General features: G+C 38.3%; 1 non-coding gene across 1 annotated transcript; it reads left to right on the top strand.

Moving 5' to 3' along the window:
* The first annotated feature begins 1258 nt into the window (after positions 1-1258).
* LOC131747449 (U6 spliceosomal RNA) lies at positions 1259-1365 on the top strand. The gene has a single exon (XR_009332909.1). It is a non-coding gene; the product is annotated as a U6 spliceosomal RNA (small nuclear RNA).
* Positions 1366-6000: the final 4635 nt, after the last annotated feature.

Here is a 6000-nt window from a genome sequence, read left to right as displayed (position 1 = left end):
GGTAAGTAACTTCCCCACCATATTCCTCGCTCATCTCAAACTCTTGCCTCCCCTGGGATAACCACTCTCCTGACTATTAGGATAATGTGTCCCTGCTTTGTTTCATAGTTTTGCCACAGAAGCAGGAACCCCTAATCAATGTGGGTTACTTGTATCTGTTTTTGTCTTATTTCTTTTGTTGATGTTATGTTGCACACAGCTGTTGTTTTAAATTTTTCACTACTGAATGTTATTCCATTACATGAATAAACCCTTTGTCTATTCATTTTACTGTAGATGGATGTTTGGCAGGATCCCATTTGAGGCTATTGTATGCAACATTGCACATTCCTGTCAAGTGTACGGTAGTGCACATAAGTATGCATTTCAATAATAGAACATATCTCTGAGAGAGGAATTTCTGGATATGCACAACTGCACATTACTGGATAGTGCCAAAGCATTTTCCAAAATGACTGGATCAGTGTTTACTGCCACCAGTTTTTGAAAGTTCTTATTGCTGCTTGCCTTGGAATTGTCCTACTTTAAAATTTTTTCCAATCTAGTGGGTAAGCAATGGTTTCTCATTGAGGTTTTGATGTGCTTTTTCTGATTCTCAGTGAGGTTGAATGCCATTTTAAAAGTACATTGGTCATTTAGATTTCCTCATTAGTGAATTCTCTTGTCCATTTTTCTACTGAATTGGCAGCGTTGCTTTTGTTTTTTTTTTAATCATTTGTAACAATTCTCTATGTATTCTGAATATTTTGGTTAAAATTGTTGGAAATATGTTCTCCCACCCTATGGTTGCTTTTTACTATCTTAATAGTGTATGCCAATGAAGGGAACTTAATTTTAATGAAATCAACTTTAATGATCTCCTTTTAGTTAGTGCCTTTTGCATCATTTTTTAAAAATTTATTTATTTATTTTTGGCTGCATTGTCTTCATTGCTGCACACGGGCTGTCTCTAGTTGCAGCGAGCGAGGGCTACTCTTGGTTGTGGTGTGCAGACTTCTCACTGCGGTGGCCTCTCTTGTTGCAGAGCTCGGGCTCTAGGCATGCAGGCTTCGGTAGTTGTGGCACACGAGCTCAGTAGTTGTGGCTTGCTGGCTCTAGAGCACAGCCTCAGTAATTGTGGCACACAGGCTTAGTTGCTCTGTGGCATGTGGGATCTTTCCAGACCAGGGCTCAAAGCTGTGTCCCCTGCATTGGCAGGCGGATTCTTAACCACTCCACCACCAGGGAAGCCCTGCGTCATGTTTAAGAAATCATTTCTGTGCTCCCTTTGGCAGCACATATACTAAAATTGGAATGATACAGAGAAGATTAGCATGGCCCCTACACAAGGATGACACACAAATTCATGAAGCGTTCCATGTTTTTCCCACACACATATGGTCACCTAATCTATGACAAAGGAGGCGAGAATATACAATGAAGAAAAGACAGTCTCTTCAATAAGTGGTGCTGGGAAAACTGGACAGCTACATGTAAAAGAATGAAATTAGAACACTCCCCAACACCATACACAGAAATAAACTCAAAATGGATTAAAGACCTGAATGTAAGGCCAGACACTATAAAATTCTTAGAGGAAAACATAGGCAGAACACTCTTTGACATAAATCAGAGCAGGATCTTTTCTGACCCACTTCCTAGAGTAATGAAAATAAAAACAAAAATTAACAAATGGGACCTAATGAAACTTAAAAGCTTTTGCACAGCAAAGGAAACCATAAATGAGATGAAAAGACAACCCCAGAATGGGAGAAAATATTTGCAAATGAAGCAACTGACAAAGGATTAATCTCCAAAATATACAAACAGCTCATGCAGCTCAATATCAAAAACACAAACAACCCAATCAAAAAATGGGCAAAAGACCTAAATAGACATTTCTCCAAAGAAGATATACAGATGGCCAATAAACACATGAAAAAAATGCTTAACATCACTAATTATTAGAGAAATGCAAATCAAAACTACAATGAGGTATCACTTTACACTGGTCAGAATGGCCATTGTAAAAAATCTACAAACAATAAATGCTGGAGAGGGTGTGGAGAAAAGGGAACCCTCTTGCACTGTTGGTGGGAAGGTAAATTGATACAGCCACTATGGAGAACAGTTTGGAGATTCCTAAAAAAACTAAAAATTGAACTACCATATGACCCAGCAATCCCACTACTGGACATATACCCAGAGAAAACCATAATTCAAAAGGACACATGCACCCCAATATTCATTGCAGCACTATTTACAATAGCCAGGACATGGAAATAACCTCAATGTCCATCAACAGAGGAATGGATAAAGATGTGGTGCATATATACAATGGAGTATTACTCAGCCATAAAAGGAATGAAATTGGGTCATTTGTAGAGATGTGGATGGACCTAGAGACTGTCATACAGAGTGAAGTAAGTCAGAAAGAGAAAAATGTATATCATATATTAACACATATGCAGAATCTAGAAAAATGGTATAGATGATCTTATTTGCAAAGCAGATGTAGAGACACAGATGTAGAGAACAAATATATGGGCACCAAGGGAGGAAGGGGGGGAAGGGATGAATTGGGAGACTGGGATTGATGTATATACACTATTGATACTATGTATAAGATAGATAACTAATGAGAACCAACTGTATAGCTCAGGGAACTCTACTCAGTGCTCTGTGGTGACCTAAATGGGAAGGAAATTCAAAAAAGTGGGGATACATATATATGTATAGCTGATTCACTTTGCTGTACAGTAGAAACTCACACAACATTGTAAAGCAACTATACTCCAATAAAAATTAATTTAAAGAAAAGAAAGGCTTCCCTGGTGGCACAGTGGTTGAGAGTCCGCCTGCCAATGCAGGGGACACGGGTTTGTGCCCCGGTCCGGGAGGATCCCACATGCCGCGGAGCGGCTGGGCCCGTGAGCCATGGCGGCTGAGCCTGCACGTCCGGAGCCTGTGCTCCGCAACAGAAGAAGCCACAACAGTGAGAGGCCCGCGTACCACTAAAAAAAAAAAAAACAGTAATAATTTCCTATTTAAGGTCATGAAGATATTCTCTTTATTATACAGTACAAGTTCGATTTTTTTTTTTTTTGATATGTAAGTCTGTAACCCACCTGGAATTGATTTTGGTGTTAGGTGTGACAGGAGATCCAATTTTCTTTTTTCTACAATAAATGTTGTCCAATAGTTCCAGCACCAGTAGCCTTTCCCCTACTGCTCTGCAGTGTTACTTTGCTATATCTGGTTCCATTCCTAGACACTCTATTGTCTTTGTTCCCCTGTCTGTTTGTCCTTGTGCTAATACCACAGAGTATAAATTAGTGTAGACTTATATTAACTTGGCTATTCTTTAATCTTTGTAGTTCCATGTAAATTTTAGAATCAACTTTTCACATTCCACACACACACACACAAAAACCCTACTGCAATTTTTATTGGATTTGAATTAAATCCATAAATAAGTTTAGGGAAAAGACACTTTGGCAAATTTGAATCTTCTAGTCTATAACCAATATCTATTTCTCTATGTCAATCTTTTTAGTTTATTTTAATAAAGTTTTACAGTTTTCTCTGTAAATTTATTTCTAGATATTTTATATTTTAATCCTAAGTGTCTTAAGCCTTTTCTCTTTTTCCAAGTCTTTCACATACACAACAGAACTAACATTTTCCTTTCAAGGAAAGCATGCAGAAGCTTACTGATAAAACAATTGCACTGAAACAGGAATGCTGTTGCCCTTGACAACAATCTGATCCACCAGCTAATTAGGCCATACCCTGTACTGATGATATGCATGAAGCTACAGGCATCCAATCAGCAGAGTCAGTGGAAAATGAGAAATTATAGGCTAGGTCTACAAGAAGTATGCCTGGAAAATAGATGATGAGGAATCCTGCTGCGTAGCTTAAGAGTAGTCTGAACACATTTGCTACAGTGGTTGTTGTCTTTATTTCAATGTAAATTATAAATGTATAGCTGTTTGTTTTATTATTTTCATCATTGTTCAAGTTACAATAAACCCTGTTAGCAGTAATGAGTTCAAAAGAATGGAACCGTGTGTTTAATGAAAAAAATAAGTGCTACATCTTTATCTCTGAGAAAGTTAATGATGACCACGTAACTTGCAAAACTTGTCAACATTTACCAACCACTATGAAGGTCATAGTGGTATCACTGAACACATACAAAGACACAAATCTGCTAAAGAATTCTCAGCTTCTGGGCTTCCCTGGTGGCACAGTGGTTGAGAGTCCTCCTGCCGATGCAGGGGACACAGGTTCGTGCCCCGGTCCGGGAAGATCCCACATGCCGCGGAGCAGCTGGGCCCGTGAGCCATGGCTGCTGAGCCTGCGCGTCCGGAGCCTGCGCTCCGCAACGGGAGAGGCCACAACAGTGAGAGGCCCACGTACCGCAAAAAAAAAGAATTCTCAGCTTCTGCAAAAATAGCTAAAAAGACTGAGTGGGAAAATAAGGATTCAACATGTGCTGCTGAAGAAAGTGCATTTACACAAGACTGTGACGCTTATCTTTCCAATTAGAGCCAATGCGTGTTCTTCTAAATGAATTTCACTCCTTTTGATTGCAGGCTTTTTGTGCACATTCAGGGAGGGGAGCAATGGCTGTGAAGGAGCTGGCTCCATTAGTAGCACCAGGACTTCTCACACTGTTAGATGATGCCAACTTTACAGTGCTATTTCCAGATACTTTAAAGATTAAGAGACATACAGAGATTTTCAGGTGTGTAATGTACATTTATTAGTAAACTAGGCCTATTTCATACATGTATTTGCATATGTTTCACTCTGATATGTCTTAAGTGTGGATTTCTTTTTATTTGTCATCCTTAGGATATTTGAATCTGTGTATTTTATAAGTTACAGAAAATTCTCAGTCATTGTCTTCAGATATTCCATCTGTCACATTCTCTCTCTTTCCTCTCCTTCTTGGACTCTACTTATGGCAGCCCTTCTCACTGTATCCTCTATTTCTGTTACCCTTCCTTCAATATTTTCCATAAATTAGCTTCTCTCTACTTAATTGTGATTAATTTCTTCCATCATGTTATCCAGTTCACCAATTTTCTTATCAGTTTTGTCTAATCTGCTATTAAACTAATTCACTGTGCTCTTTATTTCAGTTGTTGAAGTTAGTTCTAAAGTATATAGTTTAATGTTCTGTGTCACTCTTCATAATTTTCAGTTACCTGCCACGGTTTTATATTTGATGTCTATTTTCTCGGAACCATAGTAACCATAGTTTCATAGTTTTTGTCTGATAATTCCAGTATCTACAGTCTTTATGGATCTGCTTCTATTAACTGAGGTTTCTCACCTAGAGGAGTCTTGTCCTTTGGATCTAGATGTTCTTATTGTACGTTAAATATGTTATTTGAAAATTATTAGTAGTATCAATTTATTATCTTCCAAACAGGATTTTATAATGCTTTTGCTAAGCACCTGGGGAAACTAGCAATACAAGATCATTTTAATCCAAGTTCAGAGCTTGAGATTTTACACACACACACGCACACGCACACGCACACACACAGAGGCATATGAAAAGGAAGGAAATCTTTCCATTTGCATCAACATGGGAGAAACTGGAGGACATAATGCTAAGTGAAATAAGCCAGACACATGAAGAAGATATTGTATGATCTTAATTATATGTGGAGTCTTTTAAAAAAAGAGTTGAATTCATTGAAACAGAAACTGGAACATAAGTTACCAGGGCTGGGCCAAGTGGGGAGGAGAGGAGGGGAAATAAGGGAGGTATTGGTCAAGGGTCAAGGGTATTGGTCAAAGTTGTTGGCCATTATGTAGTAGGAACAAGTCTAAAGAATAATATATAGCATGATGACCATAGTTAACAATACTGTATTGAGTATTGAAAATATGATAAGAGAGTAGATTTCAGGTGTTCTCATCACACACACACACACAAGTAACTATGTGAGGAGACAACATGCTGATTAGCTTAACTATAATAATCATTTCACTATACCC

The sequence above is a fragment of the Kogia breviceps genome, chromosome 1 (assembly GCF_026419965.1).
Source record: "Kogia breviceps isolate mKogBre1 chromosome 1, mKogBre1 haplotype 1, whole genome shotgun sequence".
Classification (NCBI taxonomy): domain Eukaryota; kingdom Metazoa; phylum Chordata; class Mammalia; order Artiodactyla; family Physeteridae; genus Kogia; species Kogia breviceps.
This window is presented reverse-complemented; position numbering and strand designations above follow the sequence as displayed.